Here is a 12,674-nt window from a genome sequence, read left to right on the forward strand (position 1 = left end):
GTTGTACAATTCTCAGACGCAAAATCAGATACTGATCTAAATCTGAATGAGCAAAGGCAATATCAATTTCAGTGGCAAAAAAAAAATCAGGAAAAGCAGACAAAACACTTTCGTTGTTAAACAAAAAATGAGCTTATATGAAGCAATGTGCATCCTGACACTCAGATTGAAGGTGCTTTTGGACATTTGCTTGACAATTCCAACAGCGTCAACACAAAGGATTTTTTTCTATGTCTGGAATATTTGTTGCAAAACAAAGATCAAAATTGTCAGATCAATTAATGTTTTGTGGGTTTAAAAAACTTTTATTTTAAGAATAAAAATTTTTAAATATTTGTGTCTTTCAATTTTTAATGAGTTTTGTCATTAATTTTGTGTTAATGTTCCTTTCTTTTAATGTTTTCTCTTTCAAATGTCTATATCCGGAAGGCAGCAAATCTACGTTATTGAAATATATAGTCTTGGGGCTTCAAGAGAGACTTGAGAATCCGCCTGCCAATGCAGGGGACATGGGTTCGAGCCCTGGTCCAGGAAGATCCCACATGCCGTGGAGCAACTAAGCCTGTGTGCCACAACAACTGAGCCTGTGCTCCAGAGCCCGCGAACCACAACTACTCAGCCCATGTGCCACAACTACTGAAGCCCACACGCCTAGAACCCATGCTCTGCAACAAGAGAAGCCACCACAATGAGAAGCCTGCACACTGAAATGAAGAGTAGCCCCTGCTCACCGCAACTAGAGGAAGTCCGTGCGCAGCAACGAAGACCCAAAGCAGCCAAAAATTAATTAATTAATTAATTAATTTAAAAAGCACTTTATTGCTAAAAAATGCTGACCATCTTCTGAGCCTTCATTGAGTCATAGTAGTAACATCAAAGACCACTGATCACAGATCCCCATAACAAGTATAATGACGAAAAAGCTTGAAATATTGCAAGAATTACCAAAATGTGACAAAGAGAAATGAGGCAAACAAAGGCTGTTGGAGAAACATCACTGATAGACTTGCTCCACGCAGGGTTGCCACAAACCTTCCTTCAATTTGTAAAAAATGCAATATCTTCTTTATCCATTCATCTGTCGATGGACACTTAGGTTGCTTCCATGTCCTGGCTATTGTAAATAGTGCTGCAATGAACATTGTGGTGTATGTCTCTTTTTTTTTTTTTGCGGTACACAGGCCTCTCACTGTTGTGGCCTCTCCTGTTGCGGAGCACAGGCTCCGAACGCGCAGGCTCAGCAGCCACGGCTCATGGGCCCAGCCACTCCGCAGCATGTGGGATCTTCCTGGACCGGGGCACGAACCCGTGTCCCCTGCATCGGCAGGCAGACTCTCAACCATTGCGCCACCAGGGAAGCCCGCATGTCTCTTTTTGAATTATGGTTTTCTCTGAGTATATGCCCAGTAGTGGGATTGCTGGGTTATATGGTAGTTCTAGGGCACATATATGCAATGGAATATTACTCAGCCATAAAAAGAAATGAAACTGAGTTACTTGCAGTGAGGTGGATGAACCTAGAGTCTGTCATACAGAATGAAGTAAGTCAGAAAGAGAAAAACAAATACCGTATGCTAACACATATATATGGAATCTAAAAAAAAAATGGTTCCGACAAACCTAGGGGCAGGACAGGAATAAAGACGCAGACATAGAGAATGGATTTGAGGACACGGGGAGGGGGAAGGTTAAGCTGGGACAAAGTGTGAGAGAGTGGCATGGACATATATACACTACCAAATGTAAAATAGATAGCTAGTGGGAAGCAGCTGCATAGCACAGGGAGATCAGCTCGGTGCTTTGTGACCACCTAGGGGGGTGGGATAGGGAGGGTGGGAGGGAGACGCAAGAGGGAGGGGATATGGGGATATATGTGTACATATAGCTGATTCACTTTGTTATACAGCAGTAACTAACCCGACACTGTAAAACAACTGTACTCCAATAATGATGCTTTAAAAAAATAATAAAGTAAATTAAGGAGAGAAAAAAACGCAATATCTGTGAAGCACAACAAAGCGAAGAGCAATAAAGTGAGGTGTGCCTGTAATAATGAACCATGTGTTTAACATTTTTTTTTTTTTCTTCTTGCAGTACGCGGGCCTCTCACTGTTGTGGCCTCTTCCGTTGCGGAGCACAGGCTCCGGACGCGCAGGCTCAGCGGCCATGGCTCACGGGTCCAGCCGCTCCGCAGCATGTGGGATCTTCCCGGACCGGAGCACGAACCCGTGTTCCCTGCATCGGCAGGTGGACTCTCAACCACTGCGCCACCAGGGAAGCCCTAACATTATTTTTTTAAACAAAAAAAACCTCTGAAACTTTTAGAAACTATTACAGAAAAATTGTTCACCGTTTATTTATGGTCACTCATTTTAAAAAACACACAAATATACTGTTATGCAAAGTACAAAATACAGAATGATTTCAGGAATTTCCAAGAATTCTCAGGATTCCAATTTCTTATTTCCAAATCCACCAAATTAATAGCTGTCAGGAATTCGGAAACACTGCAGACTAGTAGGATCAACCCTGGTCGGGAACATTGGATATACCCAGGCTCAGCGGTGCTGGAATGGCACGGAGAGGGCAGTCTTGCCCCATACCAGTCCCAGGTAAGCTCCACTGCAGGATGCTAAGCCCACCAGCAGCAGCCCCCTTCAGCCTGCAGTGACCTCATGCCCAGCACTCCAGCGCCCTCAACAAACTTGAAACAATCTGAACCCTGGGTCAGCCTCTCTCTTCCTTGATCCCCAGGAGAAGAGAAGAGTAACATTTACCTTCCTCCTAATTTTGTCCTTTTCAAATGTCAACAGGGAAGGGAGGGGGCTCTGTTCCTCTCTCAGCTCCACACCAGCCTTCCCAGCAGAATCCCTCACTCCACATCTCCTTATCTGTTTATATGGGGTGGGGGAGGGGTGTGAGTGGGGGATGCCCCCTGAGATCCCTGGAAGATCAGGGTGACTCAGGGGCAAATAAGGCCACCCCTGTTGGGGTGTGGAATGCTGGGCACCTCTCCTTTGGGCTTCCTGGAACCCAGGAAATGTGGAAGGGGATGAAAAGCCACACAATGAAGAGAGTGTCTGGCTCTTTGCCTCAGGGTGAACAGCAGTTCTATCCATGGACTCATCCTGAAACCCCAAGACTTAATGATTTAAAACAATAAGTTCTTCATTTGATCACAACTCTGTGGGTCAGAAATTCAGACAGGTAGTTCCCTGATTGTCCAGTGGTTAGGACTCCACGCTTCTGCTGCAGGGGGCACGGGTTCGATCCCTGGTCTGGGAACTAAAACCCCGAAAGCCACTCAGCCAAAACAAACAAAAACCAAACCAAAAAAAAAGATAGAAAGAAGGAACACAGACAGGTTACAGCCAGGACAGCTGGTCTCTGACCCGTTTGATGCTGTCTCCTGAGGCTGGAATGTCCATGGCCTCTCCATTCACAGGTTGGAAACCTCAGCGAGGAGGGCACAGAGGCTGCGGGCTGGCTGGAGTGACCCAACTGGGTCATTTATCCAGGTTCCTTGGTTCTCCTCTATGTAGTCCCAGGGCCTCTCTCTCCTCAGGCGGCTTTTCCACGTGATGGTCTTTCCTGAAAGGTGGCTGAACTTCTAATGTGGTGGTTCAGGGTTCACAAAGGTTCTAACGTGGAAGCTGCCTAGCAGTGGGGTGCTGGTAACTGGCTCTACAGGAGAAAAAAGAAGAAGGAAGGGAGGGAGGGAAGAAGGGGGGGAAGAAAAGAAGGAAGGCTCCTGCTTTGTAATATTTGCCAATTTCCATAGGGTAAATATTTCCATCAAGACTAACTTTAAGCTACCAACTTGAGGTCAATCAGTCCATAAAATTCCTGAAGATTTAACAATCCGCTCTTGCAAGCAGGCATGAGCAAGCTCCAGCATACCAGGGCTGCCAGGCCTCCTTAAGGTTTAGGCCAGGAATTGACCCAAAGCACTTCTACCATATTCTATTGATTAAAGCAGGTCTCAGGCCAGCACAGCATCAATGTGGGTGGGAGGGGAGTACACAGGCCATGATTCCTGGAGGTGTGTTTCATTGGGAGCTACCAGAGTAACAGATTACTAGGGACAATAACATTGATCACAGCTATCATTACATCATGCCCACGGGTAAGAGATGCTTGGGCCAGGCATCTTACACATATTACCTCTTTTCAGCCTGATGAGGTAGGTGTTATTAACCCCATTTTAAAGGTGAGGACCCTGAGATCAGAGAGGGTGACAGAGTCTGTAACTTCAGATCCTACTTGCCTCTAGCAGTGAGGCATCTCCTCTGCAGGAAGGTAGGGGCATTACATATATTATGTAAGATGTTACGGAAAAACCCAAACGAACTTTTTGGCCAACCCATAATTTTTGGGTGGTATTGAGGAGTTCAAGAGTATTGGGGAGCACAGGAAATCAAATCTTATTAAATGAGTGTTCATCAAGTCTGGGAGCCTGGTGGGAAAGAACTTGAATGAACATGAAGAGGAAGGGCAAAGAGAGTAACTCACCAAAATCCTAAAATGTTAGTAACAACACAGCCATCGAGCACTTACTTTGTGCGAGGGACACTGGTAAGAATTTCGCACCTGATCTCATGTGACCCCTACAATCCTGTATGGGAGGCTCAGTGGTTACCCCCATTTTACCTATGAGGAAACAGGCTCAGAGAAGTAACCCGAGTGTGTTACTCTGCTCAGGCTGCTATAACAGAATTCCGTAGACTGGGAGAGTTAAACAACAGAAATTTATTTTCTCACAGTTCTGGAGGCTGGAAGTCCAGGATCAAGGTATCAGCTGGGCTGTTTTGCAGTTAGGAGGCCTCTCTTCCTGGCTTGCAGACAGCTGCCTTCTCAATGTATCCTCACATGGCCTTTCCTCCAGGTGCACTTGGGAGAAAGAGAAAGAGAGAGAGAGAGAGAGATCTGGTGTCTCTTCCCCTTTTTATTAGGACACCAGTCCTATCAGATTAGGGCCCCACCCTTATGACCTCCTTTAACCTTAATTACCTCCTTAAATGCCCTGTCTCCAAACGATCCATGGCCCAGAAAAGGTTAAGAATCCCTGTTTAAAAGCAAGTAAAAGGCAGTGCTCTGCTGGCATGTGGTACCCAAAGAGGGGATACTGGCTGAGAAAAGACACAAAACTGGTTACAATGAGCTCCTGGGTGAGGATGAGGGTTTGGGGACCTGGTTCTTATCCTGAAGGCTGATGCTGCCACCCCATGCTCCACATCCTCGTCAGGGACCACGAAGCTGACCCAGACCAAGTATTCTGACCTGGTGGCGCTGGTCAGTGAGCAGGGAGGATTGATTCTAAAGGCAAGCCCGTCTACCCTTGATCCCTGTGACTGCAACCTCGGCCTTCACGCCAGCTCTTCACCCCCTTCCCCGCCACGTGTGGGCAGGCCGGGCATTGCCGGGAGCCAGGTGCCTGCTGCACCAAGAGGCAATTTATGAACCGTGGGTATTTTGTCTGTTTGCTTGAAAGCACAAAAATTTGTCACTTGTGTGGGTAATTTGCTGCTAATTATGAGCTTACAATCTGCAGATAAGAAAATCAGGGCCAACATACGCTTCTTGAGGAAGAGGAAAATTACCCCAAGTAGTGTGTAATTATACACTTAGCGGGCACCGCACTCCCAACCCTCACCCTTCCCACGGAGGGCTGACGGTGCAGGGTGAGTTTGCATTCATACCCACTGGAGCTCCCTCCCGGGGAGGGGAGGGCCCACCTGCTGCTGCTGTGTCCCAAGACACGGGGCCACTAGGCCTTAGCCCTTCCCTCCTCCACTGAGCAAAGAAGGAAGGAGAGGAAAAAGAAGTCAGTCACCTCCCTCAGGGAGCATCCAGTCTGAGTGGAGAGACATAGCCTCTGCCCTTAGGAGCTCCCAAGTCCAATGGAAAAGACACAGACCAAGACCGCAGGTAGACCCCAGTCTAATGGAACAGACAGTTGCTGCCTGCAGGGCCCAATTCTGATCGGGAGTACAGGATGCTTGCCCTCCAGGAACCCCTGCTCTGACATCAGTGCAGACGTCGGATCATGCCCACGCCATCAGGGAGCCTGCCGGAGAGGCACAGCCCACCCCTACCGCCCCCCACCACCACCACCACAGTGGAGAGGAAGTGTTCTTGCCCTTGGGGAGCTCTCTGATGAGGGAGGCCTAGGCCCTGGCCTTGGGAGCCCCAGTTTCATGGGGGGAGACACAGTTCCTGCCTACTAGCGTTCTGATTCTGATGGAGGAGACATAGCTGCTGCTGTCAGGAAGCCCTTGGTCTGATGGGAGAGACAAGCCCGTGTACTCCGAGTACCTCTCTATTCGATGAGGAGACATAGCCCCTGATTTCTGGTTGTCTCTGAGCTTCTGTTGGTCCGTCTCCATATAAAAGGAACAATTTGACAGTGAGACTCAGGTTAGCATGCTAATCACCCTGTCCTGCTGTGGAAGTTGGGCCTCAGCCCCCAAAGCCTTCCTGTAGGTATGCCTAGCACCCTCTCCCCCAAGACCCTCACACCTTTCAGATTCCCTCCAGCCACCCTCAATGATGAGTTAGGTGATCCTAGAAAATTCCTCTCCCTTTCTTTCTTCCTGATCCCTTTTATTTGCTGGCCTAAATCATTCATGACTTGCAATAAAGGCCTCCATGGCCCCCTCCCAGCACCCTGCAGAAAATATTATTTAACAGAAAGGTGACAGTTATGTAATTTAGTCTCGGTCTCCATTATTGATGAATTTGACCATGAAATATTTAGGCTCCTCCATGTTCTGCTGCACAGGGTCTGACAGTAACAGTGTCACATTCTGGTTTATCCTCATGGAAGATGTGTCAATCAGAATACCCTGCTTCATCCACCCAAGGCTACACCCCGCTCAGCACACACCCCAGCTCTCCCCACTAAGGGCTCCACCCAGCACTGACAGTAAGGGTTCTTTTGTGCTCCAGGGATCCACTGTCTCACCTCCCCACCAGCAAAATCTCCAGAGTCCATGGAAGGACCTGTGAATTCAAGACATTCTGAGATGGAAGAGAAAGAGGGAGGGAGGGAGGGGGGAAGGGAGGAAGGCATTGTGTGTTAAGCATCTCTAAGTGCTGGAACTGTATTAACTCATTTAATTCTCCCACCAACCCTATAAGGTAGGTATTATTATGATCCATTTGCATTTGAGGAAATGGAGGCTCAGAGAGGTAAAGACACTTTCCTAAGTTCACCCAGCTAGCCTCTGGCAGAGCTGAAATGGAAAACTGATCTAGCTTGCAAGCCTCTGTTCTCTGCACTCCACTATGATGGAAACAGACTCTGCCAGAAGACAGATTGTGCCAGAAGGCATGGCTTGGGCAACATAATACATGCATTCAGTGACTCCCAGTCCACGGTTCTTCTGTTCTGGATCCTAGTTCTTGGCTGGGAATTCCAGATGGAGTGAGAAGACAGGAGAGAAGAGAAGATAGAGCTCCTGTCCTCAAAGGATTTCCAGGCTGATGGGGGAAACAGTGTCCTTGAGGAATCAACATCACTAGCAGGAAGCCCAGCCGATTCTGCTGGCCCAGGTCGGGGTAGAGCTGTAACTGGGGAAACTGAGGCCTGAGCATCATCCTCCTGCCCTGGAAGCTGGAGGGAAGGACTTTGAGCCTTTTAACATGGCACCGCTCTGTAACCCTCTGGGGGTGCTGTGCCCCCGAAAAGTCACTGAGAAGAACTTCCTGCTCCTGGCTCTGCAGGTTGACTGTCTGTCTGTCCCCAGCTGCAGGTGATTGATGAGCAGCTCTGGTGTGATGTTAAAATATGCATTAGGCTAATCACATGCTAATTAAACAGACCAGGTCATTATGGCTGCTCAGGGGCCCATCTGTGCTCCGGGGCATCCCAGGGTGGCTGGCAGGGCTGGGGGCTTCAAGACACTGAGAAGCCAGACTTCAGGGCAATGAAAAAGGTGACCCTCAGAGGGAGCTGAAGGGTCATCAGATTAAAGAAGGCTGGCAGGTATTTCAATACAAGGAAGAGCTTTCTAACCACAAGTCACCAGCTATTAAATAAGGGTAATGACCTCCCTGTTGGTGGAGTTAAGCAAGCAGATAAATAAGGATTCCTGTAGCACCTGGTGGAGAGAAGGATGAGTGAATTCTGCAATTGCTTCCACATCCAAGATTTGGGGTCCTTATGATATAGGACAAGCCCCTCTCGGTTTTCCCTCCACTCCCTCAGCCACCCCCTGCCAAGCAGAGGCATCCTTGGCTTTGTGGGGAGAGTGAGAGAGGGGATGCCTACACAGGGAGCAGGAAGGAGTCTGGAGATCTGCTTCTCCCCCACCAAACAAGGACTTGTTGTATGTGCCCTGGGGGCCCCAGAACTCTGGAAGGTGAGATGGGACCCATGGGGATGTCCCCGCTTCTCAGCCCCATTGCTGTCCTTGCAGGAGAGAGATTTCTGCCGGGGTCTGGGGACGGGCTTGCTTCATTTCATCATCTGGTGCCTTGTGTGTAAATATTTCATGCCCCCTTTGAATATTTTGGGATGATTATGAATTCCTGATGTGATAAGAACCTTGGTATGTATGAGAGGCAGTCAGCTGCCGGGAGGGGAGGCACAAGGGAGGGCAAATCAGATAAATCATTTCACGCTCTGAGCCCAGAGTGAACCAGCCAACACCCACACATCTCTCTCCCCAGCCACCAGCTACGTGCCAACCACATGCCACCCAACTTCCCACCTACGTACCACACACATGCCAACTACACACCAGCACACATGTCACCATGCTCCACCCACATACCACCACATGCCACCAAATGGCAATTGCACGTCACTCATACTCCAACCACACACATGCTTAGTTTCTGACCCTGGTAATCCTCGTCGTCATCGTCACCACCTCCCATCCACCCCGTGTGTGATCATTCCCAGAGGACTTCCATGGTCCAGCATCTCACATGAGGTCAGAAGAACAGGGATCATGACCTTGCAATAATTACAGCACAGAGAGGTGAAACCACTATCCCAAGGCCACACTGTACCAAAACCACTCTTAGGCAATAAAAAGTTCTCATTTGCTTATGTAACAAAAAATCTTTCATTTGGTAATTAAAATGTCCAGTTCATTAAGGGGAAAAGAAAGGGGTGGGAGTGCAGATGAAACAAGACTGGCTGTGTGCTGACAACAGCTGAAGCCGAGAAATGGTCCATGGGAGTCCATTATAGCATTCTCTCTACTTGGGGATATGTTTAAATTTTTCCTTGATAAAGCTTGTATTTTTTTAAAGTCCAGTTTACGTCTTTCCAGAGAGGTACCTACATACAAATTTGAAGGCTCTTCCTGGCTGCCCGCCCCAGGTGTCCAGCCCCCACTGTGGGAAGGGGAGGGATGTGTTTCACTTGCTTCTTGTCTCTTTCCCCATTAGAGCCCTCTCTCCCTTCCTCCAATCGCCAGGTCATTTCTGCCCCTCCAAGTTTGGAGGTGGGAGAGGCCTGGAGCAGGAAAGGTTTGACTTGCCTGGTACTGTCTCATACTCTAGTGGAGGTCTCCCAGGTCTCGGCATGTGAGCAAAGCTGCCTTTTCCTCTCACGGGAAACTTCGTGGGGTTTTTGTTTTAAATATTTATTTATTTATTTATTTGGCTGCGTGAGGTCTTAGTTGTGGTACACGGGATCTTTGTTGTGGCGATGCAGGATCTTTAGTTGTGGCATGCTGGATCTACTTCCCTGACCAACGATCGAACCCAGACTCCCTGCATTGGGAGCGCGGAGTCTTAACTGCTGGACCACCGGGGAAGTCCCTTCATGGGTTCTTTAAAGACACCTCACTGCTGGGCTTTCTCACCTATCATTGTTACTTGATGTGGGTGTGGCACTCCCCACCTGTCATTTCATCTGTCATCAATCTCTGGACATCTGCTGGTCCATTCCTTTAGAAAGACTACAAACCAATCCCAGTTGGCTCCCAGATGCCCCATGGGAAATTCTCAGTGTCCTTTGCCCTTACAAATGTTTTGTCCCTATATCTGCCATCAAAGTAGGTGGCCAGGCATAGCTTCTAGGTTTCCCACATGGTGTTCTCTCCGTGTTTGTGTCCAAATGTCCCTCTATAAGGACATCAGTCACTGGATTTAGGGCCTAGTATTGTTCACATCTGCAAAGACCCTATTTCCAAACAAGATCACGTTCACAGGTATCCTCAATATATCTTTTTAGGGGACACAATTCAACCCACAACAACCAACCAGAAAGAGATGCCTTGTGAGCATTTGAGAATGTGGGCTTGGAGCTTGGAACCGACGTCTTGAGAAAAACGGCTCTGAGGGTGGTGCCAGGCTGGGGTCAAGGGGGAAGGAGGGTCTTAGGTACTGTTCTCCTAACCTTCTGAATTGGGTTCCACAGGATGTTCTGAAGGGAGACGTGAAAGAGAGGGGAGAGACTCTGTGACATAGCAGATCCAGCTGGAGAAATTCTATTATGAAAATATTGAGGGAGGGGTACTGAGGAAAGATAGAACAGTCTCACCGGGGCCAGTGGGGTGGGTGTTCAGGGAAAAAAAATCACAAACAGCTCCCACAACCAAAGCCTGAAATGTCCACCATTTGTTACACTTTGTACCAGAACATCATCCCCAACAGACTGTGATTTCAGTGTGGGATCATTGAGATAGCACCTATAACATGCCAGACACTGTTCTAAGTGCTGGGGATACAGTAGGAAACAGAGCAGATCACATCTCTGTCTTTGTGAGGCTGACATTCTATTAGTAGGACCGCATATTAACTCGTGTTTTAATGAAAATTCACTACTCAGTTCACTTTCTGGAGCAACAGAAAACCCAGAGAAGAGCCTTTAGAGAATGGGACACAGATCAAGTCAGTTTTGATCTTGGTGTGATGAGGGAGGTAGCTGTAGTTCAGAAGAGAACCAGGCTGAGAGTCGCGAGACTGGCTGATAATATATGAGAAGTCTTGGGCAAGTTACTTTCCCTCTCTGTGCCTCAGTTTCCTCATTGGTAAAGTGACAGGACTACAGTAGGTAATATGTCAGGTGTATTCTAGTTCTGAAATTTTCCAGGTCTATGAGCCATTTGACAACTTCTGGTCCAGTTCTCTCCTCCCCATTCCTTTTCCAACTTTTCAGGGTCCCTTGAATCTGTCTTGCAAACTCTATTTCCCTCCTTGGGATCACTGCAGATGCCTCCAGAGTTAGATGATTCCCTCTCCCAGATTCCAAGCTCTCTCCACCCTTTAAGAGGTGAGGCCAAGGGGTAGACTGTTCTGGGTCTCTTCTCCCTCCAGAGAAAGCTTCTGGGCCTGGGCAATGCCTCCAGGAAGAAGACAACTCCCCAGATCCTGCCAGTGAGCTCAGATGCGTGCAGCCTGCTGGTGCCCTGCCTCCAGCCCATGCTTTACTAGATAAATGGGTGGAATCTGGCTCCACCTTCTTGCCCACCCATTCCTCCACCTACAAGCTGCCCTTTGGGATGTTTTCCATCTTCAAAGTCTGGCTTAGCCATTCACAGAAAGATGCTGGAGGTAGGAGGAATCCAAGAGATCATCTTGTCCAAGCCCTTGTTTTACAGTGAGGAGACCAGAACTCAGAGTGTTTGAGTGACCTGATGGAAGTCATTCAGCCAGTGGACCACAGGTCTGTCTCCAAAGCTCTATAATGTAGGCTTGGTCTCAGTTCCAGTTTGAGGAGGAAGAGTCTCCCCAGTGTTTGGGAGACCATAGTGTGTCCACTTTAGCCCAATCCTAGATACACTGGCTCTTCTCAGAATGATGCTGGCTTGTTCCTAAGCTAGGCTAAGGGCTTGGGTAAAGTGACCCTCCTTCCAGCCCAGTCTCTTTCCCTACATAACCAATTCATTCAACCCCTCTTGAGCAGGTCCTGGGCCTGTTTTCAGAACCATCCTCCCACCAACTCTTTTCTGTAACAGGGGCTGACCCCTGCCAGGGTACATTTATCAGGCTCTATGCCAACTGGTTTCCTGCTGGTTTGGGCTGATAGGAGGCACTGGTGAGCAATTGGAAGGAAAGAAGTAGGGAAACGCCAGGGCAGTTGTGCCCCTTCTCTCTGTGCCTCATCTGGCATCTTTTGCAGCTGCTGCATCTCCTTCATGGCTGCAACTCCTGCCCAACAGGGCTACTGTGGTTCCCCTAGGGCCTGGAAATAACCTTCTCCTTTTGTCTTTACAGACTAAGGGTAATAGCAGTTTCCTACTCTCACTAATCTCTGAGTCACCTCACCATCCCTTGTTCAGCTTCTCTGTTCTTCCACCACTTGTAAAACCAATCCCCTGTATTGAGTTCCTCCTGTTTGAAACATCTGGAGTGGCTTCTGCTTCTGTTTGGACTCTGACTGTAAGCCCTCTGGAGCTACTGTGCTAGGTGAGAGGAAATGAGCCTTTCCACCCAGAGCTCCCTTTGGTCCTCTCTGGGCTTCCCTTCCCACCACAGTTCATGCATTCATCCAGGCAGCCAGTCACTCAGTTAATGACTATTTGTTGAGTCCCTTCCATGTATCAGGTTCACGGTTCCTAAACTGTGAGTCAAGGTACCTTGGGACACCTCAGTGAATTCATAGGGGCACTGTGGGATATTTAAAATTTTCAAAGAAAACGCAGCAACATCTGTTGTATACCACACAAGCTACTAGTTTGAGGTAGTTCTCATTCACACTAAACAGTAGATTG

Source organism: Orcinus orca, chromosome 10 (assembly GCF_937001465.1).
Source record: "Orcinus orca chromosome 10, mOrcOrc1.1, whole genome shotgun sequence".
Classification (NCBI taxonomy): Eukaryota; Metazoa; Chordata; class Mammalia; order Artiodactyla; family Delphinidae; genus Orcinus; species Orcinus orca.